At 43.3% G+C, this 22,090-nt stretch overlaps 2 long non-coding RNA genes across 4 annotated transcripts in view; both read right to left on the bottom strand.

Annotated features, from left to right (window-relative positions):
• Window positions 1-1,783: 1,783 nt before the first annotated feature.
• On the bottom strand, window positions 1,784-8,266 carry LOC115349202. The gene is made up of 3 exons (XR_003926027.1): window positions 8,091-8,266; window positions 7,262-7,404; window positions 1,784-2,247 (listed from the first exon to the last, which is right to left on the bottom strand). It is a non-coding gene; the product is annotated as an uncharacterized LOC115349202 (long non-coding RNA).
• Window positions 8,267-15,845: 7,579 nt separating this feature from the next.
• The window catches only part of LOC115349201, a 39,579-nt gene continuing 33,334 nt past the window's right edge, over window positions 15,846-22,090 (bottom strand). For all 3 annotated transcript variants that reach the window (XR_003926026.1, XR_003926025.1, XR_003926024.1), the window contains 3 exons: window positions 19,902-21,842; window positions 19,412-19,501; window positions 15,846-16,837 (listed from right to left, as the gene is read on the bottom strand). This is a non-coding gene — a long non-coding RNA (uncharacterized LOC115349201). The remainder of the gene's footprint in view (window positions 16,838-19,411; window positions 19,502-19,901; window positions 21,843-22,090) is intronic.

Consider the following 22,090-nt stretch of genomic DNA (forward strand, 5'->3'; position numbering starts at 1 on the left):
CAATAATGACAAACAGTCAGAATGACAGTTCTCCTTCTATTCTGCACTGAGGTTCTTCATATCTCAATTCTGCAACATTCCTTCTGTTCACTCCGCCAGACAAATGTGCTTCTGTTATTATGATTTCTCTGTTTGACTCGGCACAGACTTGCTTTCAGGAAGAGTTTCTAAGCTTTCTATTCAGTTTTTTAGTCATACCATTTATCAAAGCAAGAGTTTCTTAGTAACAGTTTTTAACATTAACTCTTTAATAGTTACTTTGCTGATGTAATCCATTATTTAAAAACATTTTCTTGCGTAAGAATATTACATTATTTTTCATATAAAAATATAGCCCTCTACTTTTCTTAAGTTGTTTTTCAGAACTGGAGCAACGACTACACTCCATGACCATAACTCTTTTTATCATTCTACTATGATTCAGTAGCTTTTGCTGTCTTATAAACAATCTTACAATTAAGAGCTAATGTTAATGGAATAGATTGTTGTCATAGGATAATGGTTTCCTGCTGCTAGATAAATGCTGTGGCAATGCTAGGACATTTATTGAAAGTAATAGTGAAGACAAAACTAAAAGATTTATTTTTAAAGCAGGTGCTACAGATCCAGTGACACCATTCTGTTACAATTGTTTTATTTCTACTTCACTAAAAGACTGATGAAGATGGAAGCATTTTGCCTGATGTATGCAAGTGCAGCAAAGTGACAGTGGCTCATTTCACTGTTACTGAATAAGCTGCATTGCACTTGGCTCAGGAAGAGATTTATTGTGTGGTTCATCCAATCAGAAAACAGTTTATCCATTAACTACAGCTTTAAAATATGTTGTATTTCTATGAACAAGATGGGGCTTGATGCTTTCTTTCACTGAAGCAGTTAGGCGTAGTTCACAGAAAAGGAGGAAAGCGAGGCCCTACAGTGCTTGTTCCACCGGCCCATCCAGAAGCCCCCATTTCCTCTGTGCCACAGGGATGGCAGGCTGGGGAGGGTGAACCTGTCCATAGCGTGTTCCCCTCCTCCCAAATCAATGGCTCCTTGCCTCCCTTCCTCTGCATTGGAGGGTGTTGCCTCAGCATTGGCAGAGCAGAAATGGCAGCACTGTACTTAACAGCACTGCTGTGCAGGGGGTGGAAAGTTTTTGACTAGTGTTTCCTCTGTCTTTGACTTCACAGGATCCTGAAGTTTTGGAAAATATGCCTTCTTCATTTCCCATGGCTTTTAAAATTGCTCACCCCTGAACACTGCAACAGAGAACTGTGAAAAGCAGAGCCTATAAAGCTTCCTAGGCTCTCTATCTGCTCTTGTGGAATTGCAGTAAAACACCTTGATTACCCCAAGTATCCAGCTCCTACAAAATTGGAGCTGATTCTCAGGAAGTGCATGGGATCCACTCAATTCAACAAGCTGTCTCCAGAGAGGTACGCCCCAGTTGCCTGACTTAGGCCTCAACAGATCTTTTGTCTTTTCTTTTGAACTGTAGAGCAGCTATTTCAAGTGGCAGTGTTGTAGGTATGACAGCTTAAGAATATCCCACAAATAATAAAAAATATGATCCCTTCCCACAAACTCTGATCGTTCCAAAGCATCTTTAAAGTTATATTGTAAAACAGCATAATGACTTTATATGACCATAAAGTCCCTGCTAGGATTTCCTTAAGAAACAAACTAATTTTATTATTAAGGCCCAAGGACCTTGACATCAAACCAGCAATTCACCGTTCCAAGGACTTACTCTCTGTAGCTGCTCACAGCACAGCTCTGAATTAACTTCTAAGACCAGAGCTTGAAGGCAGTAAACAACTTTAACCTTTTCTTGACCCCAGACACATCTCACAAACAGGAGTTCAGTAAATGCATAAATTTCACTTTAACCCATGTGCAGACATTCTAAGAACTAATTCATTCTTCATTTTCTGAGTTTTAAGAAAATTTTTATACAAATAAACGGGCAAGTGTTACAGAATTTGTGCCAAAGAGCCATCAGATAAGGTTGGTCCTTTGCTGAGACTAGCTCTTTATGAAAGGTGAGCACCAGAGAGGACATCATAGAGAAAAGCAGAAATGGGAGAGACCTGTAGTCCTGACAGAATGAATCCTGGCAGCTGTGAGGTCCGTCAGGTCATCTGAAGAGCACGCAGGCTACAGAGCTCCAGCAAATACATACTCTTCCAACTAGATCATCTCCATAGCAGCAGTGTATCAGACTTGATCTTCTAACACTTGTGCCTTCCAGTATCAGTCTCTTATCTGAAGTTTAGAATTCACAGGAAAGTTCTAGGAGATGGAGAATTTCCACATCTTTAAAACACTGGAGTCACTTACCTAAGTACCTTTAAGGATGTGGCTGTAAGTATTGCAAAGTCCTATGATTTTATCAAAATATTTGGTGTATCTATTTAAAGGGCCAACTCTGGAATCATGGTCTTTATACAAATCTGCTTTCAACTTTTTTTAATAGGAATTTTGAGTCTTCCTGGTTAGGTAAAAACATTATTTCTTAAAGATCAAGCAGAAACAAATAAAAATAATTTCTTCCCATTTAGTATTTTATTTTAAAAATGATTCTTCGTTTGATCTAAGAAAGAGTGAGGAGTCATGGCTTCTGAATTTTTAGGCTTGCCAGTATGGTAACCAAATGTCCTATCACCACATCCTGAATCTGCTCAAGGAATCCTCCTCAATTCAGGGAATTATTAAACGTATTTTGTTGATAGGCTTCTCCATATTGCATAGGACTGCACACAATAAATCAATATTTAACTCCCATACTGCATATTGCTCCCACAGAGGGCCAGAATTCCCCATGTCAGCTATCTTATCTTAAAGCGAATCCCCAGCCTCTTGCAGCTCTTTTGACTAAGGCGGCTGTGTATATCCCACCTGGATCTGGCCCAGATGCTTTATTTCTATTGCATGAGATGATTAATTATGTGGTTTCTTTCTGTTTGTCTGATAGATGCTGAGGTAAGAGAGTGATGGTTGCATAGTGCACTATTATTAAAAAGCTGCTTTTGATAGCCCTGAACAGGCTTGAGTTGTGTGCTACAACTAATCATAAAGCTGCTTACTTGGAAATGTAATGCTTGTTAATACTATACTGTACTTTTATAAGTAAACTCATTTTTGATTGGCTAGAGTTTAACTATAATCAGTAATTAAGGGTCAGCCATCCAGTAAACTCATTAGTTTACACCAATTACATTTGGTATAGTAACTAATGATTTCAAGGATCAAGCCGTTTATTTCTAAGCTTTCAAAGTATAATTGTTGTGTAAATCAGATAGAGTGTAAATCTTTTCCATACGTTTTGGTTGGTAATTGAGAAATAAAATGGTTTCCAAATGTATTCTCTGTCCAGTTTTTGTTCTGCAGTAGATCTCTCTGGGGACTCTTTAAAGTATATGGAAAAGGTGATGTCAACAGAAGTGTACGCTGGGCAAACTGAGACAGGATTAATTAATAGAGATGAAAGAGAAAAGCCAGCCCCTTGCAAATCATGGTCCAGGCCTCAACTTGGACATCACACCTTAAATGACAGTTTACAATCCTAAGCGTGAGTCACACAGATTGACATGTATTCAAAATAGAAGAGAATTAAAAATCCTTTATGTTTAATGTATAAAGGCCTTTCCAATGTGCAGTCTTTAAGATGGTGTAATCTCTGGAGCATTTTGCTTTGAAGTTTAATATGTAGTTCTTCACATCCACATAACATTTTCAACACGTTAAACAAATTAGTCTCTGGTTACAGAAGTTTTTAGGCATTTACAAGTTGCCGTTTAACTAAATTTAATATGTGCCAGCGAAGTTGCTCATGCACTTGTTCATTTAGAAAAATGCACTTTTGGAATGATTAATAAACAAACCAGCCTTTCCTATCCCTTCAACTTTGGTGTTTATTTGAAAGCAATCTACTTTAAGACGACATTAATATCCCTAGAATTATTAGAATAATTGCCTTTACTCTTCTTGGAACACACATTTTTTCTCATTTCCCTTCAGCACAGACAGCTTTCGACTCAAATACAAACTTCCTATTATTATTCCCCACTCCCCACCCCAAAAATGAAGAATAGGAATTATACACTTTTCACTAAGGAATAATTAATTTGTCTCAAGTATTAGAACAGAGAATTGTAGAATGACTTTGAATGGTAGTCTCTAAGGAGTAGCATTGTTTGTTCTCTTCGGTCTTTAATGAGCTTTAGTAAATGGCCAGGAAAAATTACCTTCTTTCTGTAATATGAGAGAAGCGAAGAATGAAGGAAGCTATAGAATCCCTAGGAGAAAAGGGAGCAGCCACACACACACACACACACACAGAGCCCCCTGTACCACATTGATTCCAATCGTTAGTGTTCTCCTTTGGAACTGAGCACTAGAGCTCTAGATTTTCCATTACAGTTAAGACATATAATGTCCCTAATGTTTTTGTAGGAGAGAAAATTCCTGGATGTCTCCCACATACTGACACTGTCTGGCTTATGTTGGGGGACAACTGCCTATAGCTGAGCTCTGGAAGTCATTCTGGCTTCCTCTGCTTTGGCATTGATTTTGTCTTTTAAGATTCTTTAGTCTATTTTTGTTGTATTTCCACCTTTAAAAGCAATTTCCCTTATAGTGCCCCAGCCTGCTGCCCTGTCTTTTAACAGACTTCTTTTCCTTCCGCCGTATATTCATTGTCACTCCCGTCCAGAATGGTAACTGAAGCAGCAGTGGCAGGTGCTTGTTTCAGCTATGATACAGACTTGTCGCCATGGTTAACAAGGTACGTTCATGAGCACCTTTTCCTTCCCTTCCCTCCAGCCTCCACGTATGTCCTCACTACCTAGTCCCATAATGTGTCAGTGGTACTGAGGCAGCTGCTATTGCTGCTGTGGGGTATGAGGGGAGCCGACCCACAGCAACCAAGTGAGAACAGCACAGTCTAAAAGGATCTTGTGGAACAGGGGCTCTCTCCAATCCATCCTGTTGGAGTTGTTCCAGTTTGTATGGAATAATTAAGTATTAACTGGATTGCCACGTGTGCTTGCTCTCAAAGCATTACTGAGAGCAAGAAACCTGGATTCTGTTACCCTCTTCCAGGGAATACTTCCATACTTTGTATTAAGTATTTACTGGGGCGGGCCCTGGCAGACGTGGTTTCCCCACCCAGGTGAGTGTCTCCACTACAAGGCTGACAAGTCAAGCACAAGCTTTCCCACTCGAAGAAAGGGCTCGGGTCACACTCCTTACCGAACAGTTGATAATCTCTTGGGTAGGGTGCTAATTCAGGGGGCAAAAGATTCAAGTTCAAATTGCCTCAGGCAGAGGCTGAATACAAGTCTCCCGTATCTTGGCTAAATTGCCCCAGCCAGGAGACTGAACCGCAAAAGCTTGGGAGGCGAAGAAGGGCACAGGAGCAAGGAGGAGAGACGTACAGAAGGTGGCAGTGCTATCTGTCATTATTCTGTGAGAAAAACCTGGCACGGGTGTCCAGTTCCTAGAAAGCAGCAGAGCAAGCGTGGTAAGTAGGTAAAGTAATTCACAGTGTTACAACACCTTAGTCTGATCGTGGCTCTGGATCATGGGAGGTGCTCTCATGGCAGACATCAGATTGCTGACTAGAGTTCAGGGTCACGAGGGATATGAAGAGGTAGGATGAAAGTGGGGAGAGCTGCCTGGACCAATCCCAGATATTTAGGGAAAAGATAAAAGTAAAAAGCTGCTGCCAAAGTAAAAATCGTTTGTCTCTATCATAGGCCCTCTTCAGTGCAATTGTTAGTGAAGAATAAATGGAGAAAGATGGTTGAAAGACAGCTAGGAGACAGTGAGAACAGGACTAGTAAGTGAGTCAGAAATGTTGGAAAGAAGACAAAGAGGAAGAAACCTAAGAAAGCAACAGGAGGATTGGACAAAGAAAAAGGAAAAGGAAAAACCATGACTGACCAAGACGCTTCGCCTCTCATTGCCTCAGTCTTCTGGCAATAAAATAATAACAGTAAGAGAATCACAGAGCATTTCAGTGACTTTGAAGTCCATAAATATTTAGGAGACATTTAAGTGTCCTGTTGATCAGGATTGGGTTAAAAAGAAAGCAGGAAAATTTAAGAGAATATTCTGACAAGTCTGAAGCACTGCTATCAGGAGGAACAAAAGGAACAGGACTTACGTGCTTAATTTCGTATGTGTAACTCAGTATTAAAATCCACACCCAAGTGCACTTATGCTTTTTAATAGTAGAAAAGATTGGGCCTATTTCAGACCAATAAGAACACATGGTTTAAGGCATGCAGCTGCTCTTTCTTCGGTAACAACCTACTGCAACTCCTATAATTTATTCCTCCCAAGATTCATTTGAACATCTGCAGTATCATTATTTGAGTTTGTTATACTATTAGCTTTAAAATTTTATAAGCCATACAGTAGGATAGGTGACAAGTTGAAAAGTTAAGGAGGGTTAATTTAGAAGTTTTAAAGCAAAGCTATTTTTGAGTTATACAAGTGCAAAAAAGCATCTGAATCCAAACCTCCATGGTTACATTTAAATAACTCAGAAACTGCTGAAAGGATTTTCTTCGAACTTCACTCAAGACAAATCCCTCTGGGCTAAGACCAAGCATGAGAATTTAACTCAAAAGGTGATTGTTGTCTGAAGGGAGTTTTCTTTTTCCCTCCCCCCCCTCCCCTTTTGCTTGCTTTTCTGTCAGTGTTCTGAAAAAAATAAATAGCACTGAAAAATAAGGGTCTGGAGTGTAACTGTTTCACGTATCTTATCATTATAATAAGAAAAATGCTGTTTGTAAACTACCTTTTTATTAAAACCAGACCCCCTGCTTTGCCTTTGGCCATTACCAGCAGTCTTAGTTCCCACCTCTAGCAGGCATTTGATAATGCTATAACGGGGTGGCTCAAAAGAGAAGTATCACGCTGTACTCTCAGCTCCATCTGCAGCTTCTTTGCATGCCTCAGCAGCTCAGTGCAGCTATAATACTGCCCTAAATGGACAACTGAGGATTCCCCTTAACAGGAAGTCTTTGGAGAGCAGACAATCAGAGCTCTGCAGCACTCTTTCCTTCGCTTCCCATCCCCAGTTCACGGGAGGTGAAGCATACTCTATACCTGTAGGCTGACCTAAACTATGTTTTGATTTCTCACTGGTCCAGGATTTGGAAATCAGAAAGGTAGCTGGTAGTCATGCTTTTCTCAGCTCACTGTTAACTCGGTGCATCTGGCAACCTCATTCATTCTTCCCCTTTACAGTTGAGACCAAGGGACTCACCTTCTAGTCATGTAGCTGTAGGAAGCCCTCTAAAGGAAGAACCTGAGCAACAAAGATGGAAATTTCTATTTTCTTTCTCAAAGTTCTTGAAGTCAGTCCTCTTTAATAGCAGCATCATGGGTCCTTGTAGCCTGATTATCTGGCTTTCAAAAAAAAAAAGACAGAAAAAAAAAAAGACAGTGGATTTCCACCCCCCCGTTCATTTCAACTCTCTCCCACATTTTGTTTTCTACAAATTGTCCCAGGGCAGACAAGAGCCTTTCCCTCCCCCTTCTCTCCACGCTTGTTTCTGATTCTCTGGCAGCACCTCCCACAGTTACTCATTTGTTTGTTTGTTTTTCCATTTGCAACTTTTGCCCCCTCCAAAGAGCTGGCTTGCCCAGGGAAATTACAGTAACTTATTTCATTTCAAATGCATTCAGAAAGGCATTTTAATTGTTCCTTTTCATTTAGAGCAGCATCCAAATTTGGAACTTGTGAAAAACCGAAGGGGAAGGTTTGGAACATATTTGCTGAAATAATTCACCACATTTAACCCAGGCAACTCAGATATATGCGGAAACAGCTTCCCTTGCCTATCTTCCATATACATGACCTGGATTAAAAGCTACTTTGAGCAAGGGCCAACTCATTGTTTGTGGCCCTAACACAAAGCGGCTTGCAAGCTGTGGCAATACTGTAATACCTAGGGATTTGTTTCAGGAGACCCTCATTTTGGAAACAAAATACAGGTTTCCTGATGACTGCTAACACCAAACAGTGGGAAGTATAGCTGAAATGGGCATAGAGAGGAACATCAGGAATCCAAAGTCTTGGGTTCTGTTCTTACTTGTTTTAATTTTGGGGAAGTCTCTTGTGGCAAAATTGAGAGGCCTTAAAGTTGGTATCGAGATGTAGTAGCTTATAGAGGGATAAGCAGCTCCTGGAAGCTCCCTGCTGTGGGTGCTGGTCTCTTCTGTCAGGTGGATGGAGATAGGATGAGAGGAAATGGCCTCAAGTTGCGGCAGGGGAGGTTTAGGTTGGATATTAGGAAAAATTTCTTTACTGAAAGGGTTGTCAGGTATTGGAACAGGTGGCCCAGGGAAGTGGTTGAGTCACCATCCCTGGAGGTATTCAAAAAGCACGTAGACAAAGCACTTCAGGACATGGTTTAGTGGGCATGGTTGATGGTCAGACTCGATGATCTTGAAGGTCTTTTCCAACCTAAATGATTCTATGCTGTACCACCCTAGAGGAGCAGGCAAATTCTGGCAAACATTGAAAAAATGGAGGAATTTTTTTTAAAAAAATCACAATATTTAAATAATCAGAAAGCTTTTCCATTCATAAATGTCCCATCTGCTCACCACCACCAAACTTCTGGGGTATCATTTTTCAGTCAGCACTTGGCACTCAGCACTTTAAGCTGTCTGCTGCTATCTCATTCATACAGCTTTTTCATTGCAGGTCAATATTATCTGACTCGGTTCAGATTAAATCTTAATACACCGTTCATCTGGAAAACCCCAGCTCCAAGCACATTGAAAAATTGCAAACATAAACAGTGCAGTTTCTATGGTTGATGACGTATTAAAATGTATCCCAAAGGGAAGGGTAGCAGGAAAAAGAGGAACGTGAAGTTATGATCACAGAAGAGAATACCCTTCTTTTTCAGCTGGGATTTTATGTAAGAGTGAGAAGGAATGTGGCAAAGAAGAAAGGTCTGTATCCTCACTGCTGGTTCTGTAGCAAAGAAGATTTTCACATCAGCCATGGTAAAATTAGGCAGAGAAATAGCAGGTCTGAATATTGTATGGGAGGATGTGAAATGAGGAAGAGTTCAGTGCAATTCAAGAATGGCAAAGTATACTGAAGGCAAGTGGGAAGTAAGAGCTGAAACTGGAAGAGATGAGCTGAAGGAACCTAATATGAAGACACAAGTTTAACTAATAAAGACAGGCAGAGCAAGCTGAACAGAGAAGACTCATTTAAAATGTCAAAATATATCTTTAGCTGTGGCCACTAAGGTAAAAATAAGGGCAAGGTATGTAGAAAAAAGCATGAAAGTTGAGGAGTGCAAGACTGGGTTCAAGGATAGGAGTGCTGAGAAAACCTGAGACTGCAGAGAAGCTCTTCTGGGAGTTGACAGCACTGTCTTTAGTGCTTGTTGCTGCCTTCCGAGTACCCAACATACTGCTCCATTAGCAAAAGGGATCACACATTACCTCCTAATCTGTTTAAGCTAAGTCAGCCAGATTCATTTCACCTGGTGATGAACATGGATATGAGCTAACCAGGCTGGCTTTACTTGTAGTGCATTAGGGAATGCTTGCTTGGCTTCTCCTGATGGCAGAGCTGTGGGGAGGGACCGGGGCAAGCAGCAAAATGTGGTGTAGTTTTCAGCTAGTAAATGGTGGGTAGGCACTAGGGAGGAAATTTGTTTGGTCTAGGAGAACACGTGAACATGTAAGACTGGAACCAATCCAACATATGGAAGGAAGCAAATTTCTTAAGGTTGAATAAGACTCAAGGAAAAAGTTATCATCAGCAATAGAGAGTGCAAGAAAAGTTCACCTCTACATCTCACTGATGTGAGTAAGGAACACTTTTAATATCTTTGCTGCTGGTGCAAGGATAATATCTGCAGAGGTGTATCTATGTGCTTGGGAGAAGTAACAGTTGCTGGTTGGTTAGTAGCTAACAGGAACCATAACAGAAGAGATTCATGATTTTACTGTCTCTGGTCCAATAGAAAAAAAACCCTAATCTATGCTACTTAAGCTTCATATACTCAGCATTTGCAAATGCGAAGTAATCAAATTTTTTACCAACATAAAAGTGAGCAAAGTTGAAGAGCAACTGCACATAAGGGATCACTAGGACAATATACAGTGGCTTTCACTTCAGGGTAATAGCTTAATACCTGTGTTCCTTTAGGGACTTGCATCAAGTGAATTGGTACAGTTAGGCAGCACATCAAAAACTGAGCTTGCATACCATTAATTTACTTCTATTATCCAGAGTGGTTCTGTTCTCCAAGGTAGGTAGATCATGGGAAGTTTGTTTTGCTTCAGCTATTGCTATAACAATTCAAAGAGAGAGAACAAGAATTTTGGTTCTGGAAGTGGATACATTTTAGAAACATTAAAATAGCATCTTAAACTGAAACATGGTAATATTCTTGGCAGCCCCCTCTGTGGCGCTTCCTGTAACTATAGCTGAGAATAATCACAAATCAACTTTTTGTAAGAGAGAGGTCACCCCTTCTGCATTTTTAGAGGGACTGCAGCTTTAAAACCTTTGCAATTACTTTTATATCTATCTTCTATGTTATCACTTAGATTGAGGCTTTTAATATCTGACTCAGTAGGCCTTATATTGTTTAGTTCTCCAGCATTTATCTCCTTATTTTGGGTGCCTGTCATTCACATTTCTGCAAAGTTCAGCTGAAACCAGCAGTGCCCTGTTCATGTTACTGGTACTTTGCATTGCAAATATTAAGAAGTAGAATTTGCAATCCAAGTCATTCACAGAACATTCTTATACAGCACATAATTTGCCAACAGCTAAATTAATCTTGCTTCACAATGTGAGGCTGTGTACATGTGGTTTCTGATACAAAAGGCTCCAGTGAAATCAATGGTATAGGCATCATATTAACTCAGACCCAGCTTTTTCAGGTCCATGAAGCTTAGTCATGTGCCTGCTAATTTAGAACTCAAATGTAAGCAAGAATCTCAGCTCTCCTTTTTAAACAGTGTGAAGTTTCAATCCAATTTACCTTGCATAGATGAAAACATAAATCAGTAGCTGGTCTCCACTGCACATACTAATTTAATGAGCTGGGAATTTGACCACATGTGTATATACACTCTGGGAACCTGAAGACCTTTCCCTCTATACTGCATTAGGTTTGGATACATGCCAAAGAACTACCTACAAGCTAAAGGGAGGAGGGAAAGGCAGTCAGGCCCACCAGTTAGCACCAGGGTCTAGAACAAGGGTGAGCCTCAGCTCAGGGGTCAAGCACCATCCATACCCTCCAACTGATGATCAGTTGAAGAAATGCATGTGCTGCTGCCAGCAGCACCACGGCCCAGACAGCAGCTCCAAAACATGTCTGAGGACAAGGTCTGGGGTCACCACTGCTCAGCTGGAAAGGGCTTTTCCACCCCTTCCCTCAGTTAGGAGGGAATCCAGTACAACACAGATGATCTGGAAGAAAGCTCCAAGAAGAAGGTGACACAAAAGCTTCCTCAGACCTATGTCTTGGCTCATTGCCTGGCGTACTATAAAACAAAGCACATTTGGGGGTTTTGTCTAGTAGGTCTTCAGAGAAGGTGTGTAATGACAAGTGAGTCAGAATGCAAAATGAAGTTGATAGTAAAAAGACAGAGGATAAATAGTCATGCACAACCATCAAGTGTACTTTGGCACCATTCACACTGCATGACTTTTGTTGACCTGACAAGACTGTGACCTGAAATACAGACTCCAAAACAGCAGTGTCTCCTCAACTTCTGTCTCCTTTTTGCCTTGTCCCAAAGACCATTGACCCAGAGGGATGAAGCGTTGCATTTATCATTCTCAGACCTCCATGCATCTGAGTCCATTCATAAACAGCTCCCTTCTGCTGAACTAGTCTAAACGAATTCTCTTCATACACTTGTCCAGGCCACAGCACATCAAATCCCAAGTTGTTGTTTCAATTGTGCGAAATAGTGAAAACAGACTTCTTCGGGCAGATGTTCCTGAGGAGGTAATCTCAAAAACTTGACTGCCAATGCCAGGTGTCTTTGGCTTCACAGAGGAGGTTGAAGTAAAGCTCAGAAAAAGAAGAATAAAGCTAATGAATAGGGGTAGGGTATAGAAAAACAAAATGCTGCTGAAACATTAATTCATCATTCACTACAAAAGCAGAGATTGCAAGACATGTTCAGGTAGCACTACTACTGGTCACCTCTGGTTAGACTCCTCCCTATCTACTACCAGAGGATTTAAATCTAGGCCAGATTTTGCTTAGGTGCCAAAGGAAAAAGTAAATTCTATTAAACATCCCTGTGATTCTGAACAACAGAATTAGTAACCATCTTTAACTTGAAATTTATTTTAGAAGTGTGTTTAGCTTAGCTTATCAGTTCAAGCTCATTAAAAAATAAAAAATCAGAAGTCCTGTAATGTGAGAACAATTTACACTGAGAGTAAAAAGTCAGCACATCCCCAGCCTGTGGGATGGGAGGGTCATCTACTATCAACATTTAGGAAAGGTACTTTGGGTGGAAAGTTTCCTTGCAGCCTCAGGCTTTGTTACAGTAACTGAGTTTAGCTCTTAAGCTCTTGTTCTATCCATAACTCTAGTTCAGAGCACCTCAAATCTAGGCCTTGCTGAGGGCCCTAGTGTACTATCCTCTAAAAGGGGGTAGTCATCTATGCTGGGGTCTCTTGGTAGCATCATGCTGAAATCAAGAGAGCTTTACACAGGCGCAGGAATCCCTGCTGTCAGGTCCCAGATCATAGTATAAATAAAACTTGTCCAGAAAACACACGCACAGATTTTCTCCCTTGAAGCAAAGCCAGCAGAAACAATTTGATTATATTTCTTTCTCTCTTAGCTATACAGGAGTGTCATTTATTTTTGCATATTTTCATTATGTAAACTCACACTGGACCCAACAGTGCAACTATCCCCTTCATTCTGCTGGTGTTTGGCTTCTTATTAGAAATGTTATCAGAAGGCAAACGCAACGCACAGGAAGGGTAGCTGTGGACTAACGAGGTTTTAATACCATACCATGCCATGTCGACAACTCAGAAATGTTTTAACAGGTTAGAACTATTTTTGGTAATTACAAAGAAGCTGAAAGAAAAAGCATCCCCTCAAGCTGACAACATACATTTTATACAGAAAGAGACAAGATATGAGACCATGAAAATTGCACAGACACAAATATTTGGATGTAACTGAGAGGCAGAAAAATATATTAAAATGATCATTGATTGAGCAACATGGAAAGAATTCCCTCAGCAGGAAAAAACAGATTTTCACAGGTCTCCAAGAAAGCACAACAGACGCCATTTTTTGTGACAATACTTAACACTTCCACCTGAAATTTTAAAGCCACTTCTGGGTATTGATGACTGTCTCTTTTGATATAGCTATTATTGCTTTTTTTACAGACAGAGAAACCAGGTTTATGGAATGACTGAGAGACTTCCCTAAGGTCAAACAGTAAGTCAGGGGCAAAGACAGAAACAGTCTAGTTCTCCCCAATCTTATTCTCAATCTACCCCATTAACAGATTGTACAGCCATGAAAAACGATCTCTTCCCTGTGAAAAGGTAGGTTTTGTGAGGAAAATAACAAGTTCCACCTGTCTCTCCAGCTGATATTAGCAATAGTGAAAATTTCATTCCGCAGAAAAACTGCCGATGCAGCACTTGTAAAAAAACTCCAAATTCATGTGCACGTCAGAAATTGCCGGCGTGCTTTCAACAGCTGCAACTACCACACACTTTCAGAGAGAGTCATTTGAACTCATCAGATCTGACTCTGGGACAGACAGCAAAGCCCAGATAGCTCGGCTGTACGTACAACCCTTGTGCCTCAGGTGGGGTGAGGCAACGCGAGGTTGGGGCCCTGCGGATTCGCGCAGGCCCCAGGTTAAGATGGGGCACACCGGTGCCGCAGCCCCACCGGCCCTCCCGCAGTGCCGGTAAATGGAGGACGCTGGCAGGGTGTACGCACGTGCGAGTGTTTAAATACTCGTTGTGGGGGACTACAGGAAAGCCTACAATAGACATTTCGCCTTGGGATGTTTTCTCTACTGCAAAAAAAGCAATAAAAATATGTGCTACTCTGAGGGCTCTTTCTCTGCTTAACCAGCCCCTTTATTATTATCCAGCCTCTCTCAGAATACGCCCTTCCTCCCAACAAGCCCGTACTGCTCCAAAGGGCAAAGCTCAGGTCTCAGGCAGGGGTTGTCGACGCACGCTTTTTCACTTGCCTGACTTCCTTCCGCTGCAGGTCAAACCGGGATGGATTCGAGGGTGTCCATCCGCAGGCCCGTACAAAGCCGGCCCCTTTAGCTGGGTCAGGTAACCCTCGTGCACAGTCGGGCTGCGCGGGCCGTGAGCTACGCCGTCCCGCAGGCAGCCCCGCGGCCCAGCCCGTGGCGCGGGAAGCAGGCGGGCCAAAAAGGTTTTCAGGAGTGCTGGCCGTCCACATCCCTGGCAGAAACCAGCCGGAGCAAGCTTGGAAAGCCCAGCCCTTTTATTCTCCAGAATTAAGACTTTGATTAGATGCTGGCAGCGGACCAAAACTCCATCTGAAATGCTTTAGACAACCCATCTGCGCTCGGTTTGGGAGTCTAAGGAGCGCATGCCGTGGCCCACTGCTCACCGGTGCCAGGAGAAGACGGGGGGGAAAGAAGGGGGTGAGGACCTGGGTGGGGAGGGGCGGTCCCTGGCCCCCCGCTCTCAGGAGGAGCGCACTCACCTCCACACCCACGCCCGCACAGAAAGGCCTCACACGGGGCCCTCCAGGCCGCCCCAGGCCCCCATGTCTGCCAGCCCGGCCAGGCCCGGCGGGCTCCCTGGCTGCCCTGGGGGTCTCTGGCTGGGTCCTGGCAGCCCCCACGCGTGGGCTGGAGCCTCGCCTCCACTCCTCCTGCACCCATGCCCATGTGCAGCCATGGCCACGGGGCCCTTCCCTCCCCTCTCCCTCCCCTCTCCCTCCCCAGACCCCCATGGTCCTTCCTGAGTCCCCGCACCTCGTGATAAATTTCATAATTATTCAGCCCTTACTACCAACACCGAAATTCATCACTCAAAGCAAATTAGCCGAGATTCATTAGAATAAGACATCTAGTAGGCACATGTACTTTATTAGCCTCTTACACCAATAGTTTTAATTAGGTACATATTTCACAGCTCTAGAGCTACTCGAGTGAAGGGCTGCTTTTATCTCTTTTATTTACAGTAACAAGCTATCAAACAAATACCACCATAATTAAACTCAGATGCAAAAAAAAAAAAAAAAAAAAGAGAGAGATTTAAAAATTTTTATTAATGGTGGCCTACTCAAACCTCAGGCTTGGTAAGCTTGGGGTATTTAATAACTGAACAAAATACCCCGCAGCCGGGCAGGATGCTGGGGCAGGGTGGCACCCACCCTTTCCCCTGCCCCTGGCCGGGCAGGCCCTTCCTCCATGTCACCTTCAGGTAGGGGAGGAGAGCTCTCCCTCGGATAGATACCGTCGTGATGAGAAAAGTGATTAAATTCCAGAACATTTCTAAATTATTAATGAGGAATTTAAATGATGTTATAAAAGAGGGAAATACAGGCGAAAATGTTACACATTCATGGAATTTTTACTCATGCATAATAATAAGTTGAAAACACTTTAGTTATAATACTTCCTAAATTAAAGGGCGGGGGGGGTACACGATGTGTTTCTCGGGCCCGCTCGCTCGCCCGCCCGCGCCGCCCGCCACTCGGCGATCAAGGGCGCCACCTGCCGGGCGCTGCGGCGAACCGCGCCCGCCGCCGCCGCCGCCGCCGCCTGGCGCAGGGCCGCCGGCTGGCGGGGCCGCTGCCCGGCCGGCCGCGGCGGTGGGGGCCCGGCCGCGGCGGTGGGGGCCCGGCCGCGGCGATGGGCTCTGCTCGAGCCCGGGAGGCGGGGAGGGGGGGCGAGGGGGGCCCTGCCCGAGCCCCAGGGGCCTCGGGCCGCCGTCGCTGGGGACAGCGGACGTGGCTGTCGCCGTCCCGCTACAGGGTGGGCCCCGGGGCTGTGGTGTTACGGCTGCCGCTTTACACGGCGTTATTTGCTTTCTCAAGTACAGTGTGAAGGCAGGTTTTTAACCTTACAGGTGTTAACAAAGCCTGCCTGCTTGCTTGGAGGGAGCACCTTGTCTGCATGCATTTAACCGCCTTGTCAACCTCCTGAGGCTAGTGCTGCTCTATGCTGTAAATTTGTTAAAAATATAAAATATTGCAGGGACTAATCGTGAAAAGAGCCCCTTTCTGCCACCCTGCGTGCGCCGAGTCCGACCTGCTCCCTGGGCAGCCCCGCAGGCCCGGCCTGGGGGTCTGGGTGCGCCCACCTAAAACCCTACCGAGCCGCCTGCTTGTGATTTTGCATCCGTGTGAATAACAGCAGCAGTCGGTACCAAGCGAACAAAAGGTTTACCCAGGTCAATGCTGCAAGTGGCATGTACCTCGCAGAGCTATATTTTTGTCTAAATGTCGATGCAGTCTTTTCTGCAAAGACTTCCCACTTGTCTCTCCAGACTCCCCGTACCTAAGTGCTGTTGTGTGATCCATAGAGTCACACAACACTTGAGGGTCTCATCTCTAAAGACCTATTTAAGGTTTTACACAATCGGGCAGTCATTTGTATCATCTACCACAAATTCCACGCATCATTTTCCTCTCCCATGGCACGGGAAGAAACCTGCAAGCCCACAAAAGTACCAGTCACTGGAACACAACCTTAGCCGCAAAGTCTCTCAGACCTGCGCGTCCCTCTGGCTGAATTCCTCTGGGACATCCAGTACTTCCAGGTGCCTTTCACTCCGATAAAGCTGGTTTTGGTAGCTCTGCAAAGCAGAGAGCCACCAGCTGACTATAGTGGCAGCAAATAAGGCAAGAACAATCCCAGGCCATTCTGGACTGTAAGGTCTATACAAATGCTGCAAGTCCTGCTGAATGCTAACTGGCAGCTCGCACCAATTACTGAGTAATGGGCTCTCCACATGCCCCTTTACTTAATAAGTAGACACGGTCTGCACTCACTTTTGCAGCTCAGTTGTCTCTGGTTGTAACACCAACTGAATGCTTTGCACTGGGCTAGCCTCACAGTGACTAAAGCTCAGATCGTTATAGCGAAGTCTCAACCAAAAGAAACTGCCACACTCTTCTCAATTGGAGCAGATGAAATAAAGGCTCTTGGACACAGTTCCTACCTAGAGGCCTGCCAGAGCCTAATAATTGCAACATGCTGTGATTCTAAAACAAATGTGTCATGGAGAGATACCCAGGCTAATTCCGAGGGAGGTAGATTTGCCTGGATGAAACTCTTTGTTAGCACAGTGTTAATTTCTTCCACTGCTCCAGCCGCTTCTGGTCCTTTTCACCGTGGCACTGCACAGAGCACATTAGCGATCATGAGCTACGGATGGCAGCCGTGGTCCCTCTGGCCAAAGCAGTGACATTCAGAACAGAAACAAAAATTTGTGTCTTTCTTTCCTCCTTTGCTTCCTATGAAATCTCCACTGAACATATTCTCATTATTCCTTTGCCTTAACAGCACTACCTAAAATTTTCGCTAATTTTGGGCACCATGGTTCTTCCACATTTTCTGTCACAGGAGAACTCATTCCCTGTCTTTAGCTAGATGGAGATGCAAAGAGGGTTTCACTGAATGCTCGAGTTCCACATTTTCTCCCTAGATCTTCAAAGGAATATACTGAACAGAAGATAACAGAGAAGATCCCTGTGAAATCATGGTGCAACAAGAAGTTACTGCCAAAAAATCCCAAAGCATCTGAGATAGTTTCCACAAAGCAAGCAGCAGGGACTCCTAAAACACAGTTCCCACACATCCTTATTAGGAATGTGACACCATTACTTTCGCAGCTAATGCTATGAAAGCCTGCTGAAATGTTCAAAGGAACTTTAGTAGGTTTATTTTTCTCTTCGGAAAACAAAAGTTATCACTAAAGGCCTCATAAAAAGTAAGAAACTTTCACAACGTTGAGTCTCTACAGGCAGCAATTACATGTTGTCCCCAGTTTATATCCTTTAGCTGGTTTACATTTTTGACACTGGGAGGAGGGGATTTGTAGCCAGGTAGTTAGAATCAGATTATTATTTAATGCAACCAGCTACATGAGTGCTATGCTGTGACTAAGACTTTTACATGCATGCAAGTCGGTGAATTCAAAACCATGGTTTCTGCAGCAGCCATGATTTGCGCCCTGTGTATTATGGATTATCTGACAGTATTACAGACAAGGAGCCATCTCTGTGTGTGCCAGAAGAGAGAAACCAGCCACTGCACTGAAGGCAAACTGAAGTTTTAGGTGCCCCAAAAGACACATTAAATTCCAACTTCATGGGTTTATTACCATACACTAAACTGATGTGGCCATCGTTATCTGAAATCAGTTTCCTCCTGATTTTGTATATACATGTGCAAAACAGTGAAGTAATGATGGCTGTTCCATACTCCTTCCCCATCATGTATTTTGGTTCTATGCCTTGACATCCTGTTAAATGTAGTTACCAGGACAGAATTTCCTTTGGTGTTAGTTCTAAAGTGCATGTGGGAGGTGGAAAGAGAACCCACTGACTGCACTAGTTCATTGTGTGAACCAGGCAGTAAATACAGATGTGGAACTCCATATTCATGCCTCAGCACGGGTATCTCTTCAGTGTCGCACCTGCAGGTATTTATATGATCACACACTGAAATAAATGCAGTGTGTGTGGGTGTGTAGAGCTGCACCTGTACTTAGAATGAGACACTCAAAGAAATACACCAAGTTTTGTTGCAATCCCACTTGACAACATTCTTGTACATTTTGTCCTGCATGTTCAGTAGCCTTATCGCTGCTGCTGAATCTTTCGCTGGACTGGGCTGGACTGCCCTATGTACCCATCTCCCTCCCTCACCCCACAAAAAAAACCCTCCTACTTTGTCACTTCCTCGCTGCTTTCATTCTAAAGACCATATCCTGTGAACCATCTGCCTGCACAACTTTTGCTGACCTTAAAGTTGCTGGAAGAGAAACTGGGCACAGAAGGCAATTTGCACACCCTTTGGGTCTGCTTATTTGCCTGCTTCATAAAGATCATATGGGCTTTTCCTATAAGGCAGCTACTGACTGCCGAGTCCTGCTCTGGCACAGAAATATTATATATCCTGGGATTGGTTTTGAGAGCCCTCTTTCAGCCCGTGAAAGGACACAAACCTAAAACCTCATGGTTTATGTGCAGTGCAGTGTCTAGTACTTAGTATATTAAAAATACTATTACATAGTCAAACAGCACAAGGAACACAGACATTGTTCTCCCCGTTTTTCAGAGAAGGAAACTGAGCCAAGGTATCCAAGTAAGTTGCCCAAGTAAGCATCAAACATTAGGCTAAATTTTGGAACATCCCTACTTACCTGGAATTTCAAGCTGTGAAGTAATTTAAAGTTCCTTAAGACTGAACAATCGCCTGCCAGGATGGGTACGCATCTCATCATCGGTGGTAACTTAGAGTACAAGAGAAAACATGGAGAAAATTAAACCATTATTGCTATGCAGAAGTGCTGTAACGACTGCATGTTGACTTAGAAACATTTGCACTTTGTGTTGCAGTTCAACCCCACCATGAAAACATGAAGCCTGTGTATCTGTACATGTTTTAAGCAAACAGGAATAATAAGAAATGTAAGTTACTCTTTCACACTTTATAACCAGATTCAGCATTTCCTAATGGCAACTGTAGAAGGAGAAAGTACTGCCTAATCTTTAGGGCAAGGGACTGTGAGAAGAGGAACAAATTCCACTCTGATTTTTTCTCATAACTAGCTAAATCAGTCAATCATTCCATGCCTTAGTTAACACATCTATATCACAGATATTAAAATATCTCAAAATATTTCCTTTTACCAAAAAAGAGGTCCCCTCATTGCCCAGCTGCAGATTGTTTCCCCTTCCCTTCTGACGGATGCTTTGGCGAAAGAGAGATTTGGTTTATGACATTTACTGTGTTTGTTGTGCTGACATCACAGAGTCAACGAGAACAAGTATTTATACTTCTATTACGCCTTCATTGAACTGAACAAGGTGTTCAACAGGACATTTTAATTATAATCCCACTTCTAACAGCGTGAGTAAAGGTGTTTAAAAAACACAATCAAGCATGAAATAGAACAGTAAACATGCCATTTCAATTACAAAATTATGTATAAGCACATCCTTGCACAGCACAACATTTGAAGACTGCAAGAAATGCTAAAATCCTATCTGAAACCCTGGGAGGTTTTCTGCACAGGGTTGAAGGAGCCAAAATGCTCTCTCCTCACACTCTTTTGTGCACTCACACTGAATTTTTGACTCCAGAGAGAAACTCACAAAGTCCCAAATTGTCAATTTTTGTACAGATTTCCATGGAGGAAAAGTAGCCATGAGCTTTTTTTTATGTTGCAGTGTCATGTCAGACACTTGTTCTGTTTGCAGAGCTCTTTTTTACTTCCCAGCCCAATGGTGCTGAAATTGAAAAGGAAATGCACTGGCAGATCCTTGCATTGTTATCCCCCACCATCTACCTCTACCAGTACAAAGTGCTCTCCACCAGGAATGCAATGGAGCAAATACTGTATCATGTTTATAGGTACATGTGACCCACCAGAAGCTCCTGGACATCTGTGGCCCCTCTGGGCACAGCAGGATACTGGGCTGCCCTGCAAAGCGCTGGAAATCCCCTGGGGTGATTTTGTCCCTCACTCAACACCACCATACTGTGGACTTCACCCAGTCCCTGGTTCAGGGAACTGATGCAATACATTGTTTTACAGCAGACGCTCAGGGGAATGTATTGAACTCCAAAGTTGCACCCTGGAAACAGCAGCGGAGCTGCCTTCCCGTTGCAGAGACACTCACTTCAGGAGCTTCTAAGCAAGTAAATGATGCCTCAATTTGGCAAAGTCCACCCTCTCTCCAGTGAATCAACACGCACTGCTTAGAATGATACAATAAGGTTGTCACAGAAGCCTGACAGTTGTGACAAGCTGCTGTAACTCAGGGCTTTTCAGCATTGGAAGCAAAAGGGAACGCTGGTGCTTTCAAAGCGTAGGGCTGGGGACAGCACAGGGAGGCCTGTTCTGTCTGTGTGGAGGCAGTCAGGGGCAGACTCACCAGCTTTCTGCAGCCAGATGGGAACGTGGACACTGCCAGGTGGGACTTTCCTGTCCTTCAGGCAAACTCTTCTCTCCAAAGCAGCAGCACAATGCCCGCCTGCTTCTCCAGCGCTCTGGAAGCACGGATGAAGCAGGCAGTGAGGCCACAATCACTTTGCTGCCCTAAATAATTGCCTGCTTGGCCAACGCGTAGAGCCAGCTCTGACGGGCATGTATCAGAAAGACCTGGGCACAGCGCTGTCCCACTAAGCAAAGATGAAACCTTTTCTTTTCAGCACGTGATACCACTGGGCAGTCCAGGAGCAGTTGGCAATGCAGTGAATATTTTTACCAAAGCATGGCCAAACTACCCCAGCCTGTCCTCTGCAGCCCTTAGGGAGACAGTTTCTCCACACAGCCCCAGAGAGGAGAAAATTGGAACAACTCGCATTTCTGCCATGCAGATTAGACTTGAACTAATGCTGGATGCATTAAGTTCCCAAAGACATCTGGAGGTCATAACGTAAAATCTGGTGCTATCTCGTGATCTGGACTATTATCTTTTCCACAAACCGTACTGTTCTGTTTAATAGACCATGCGATTGTCCGTGGTACTGAGTCGTCTTCTAGGAAATCTGACCTGGAAATTACTCTGTTATTGTGATTTGAAATTAATAAACTTCTCAAGAATTTTATGTTCACTTAGATGAACCTGTAAATACAGCAGATAATTAGATGAAGTATATAAGAATCAGTATTTAATAATCTGCCAAACATACATGTAAAAGCATTTAATTGACAAGAAACTATACTGGCATCTGTAGGTATTTAATAGCACAGACAGCATTAAAAGTTTGACTGCTATCCCTTTTTTGAAATACAATTTGTTACTCTCTCACTAGCCTTTCAGAGCTGAAGGAAAAACTTGGCATATTTTTTCCGTTTCTGGAAGAACCTGTC

This window comes from Aquila chrysaetos, chromosome 12 (genome assembly GCF_900496995.4).
Source record: "Aquila chrysaetos chrysaetos chromosome 12, bAquChr1.4, whole genome shotgun sequence".
Classification (NCBI taxonomy): Eukaryota; Metazoa; Chordata; class Aves; order Accipitriformes; family Accipitridae; genus Aquila; species Aquila chrysaetos.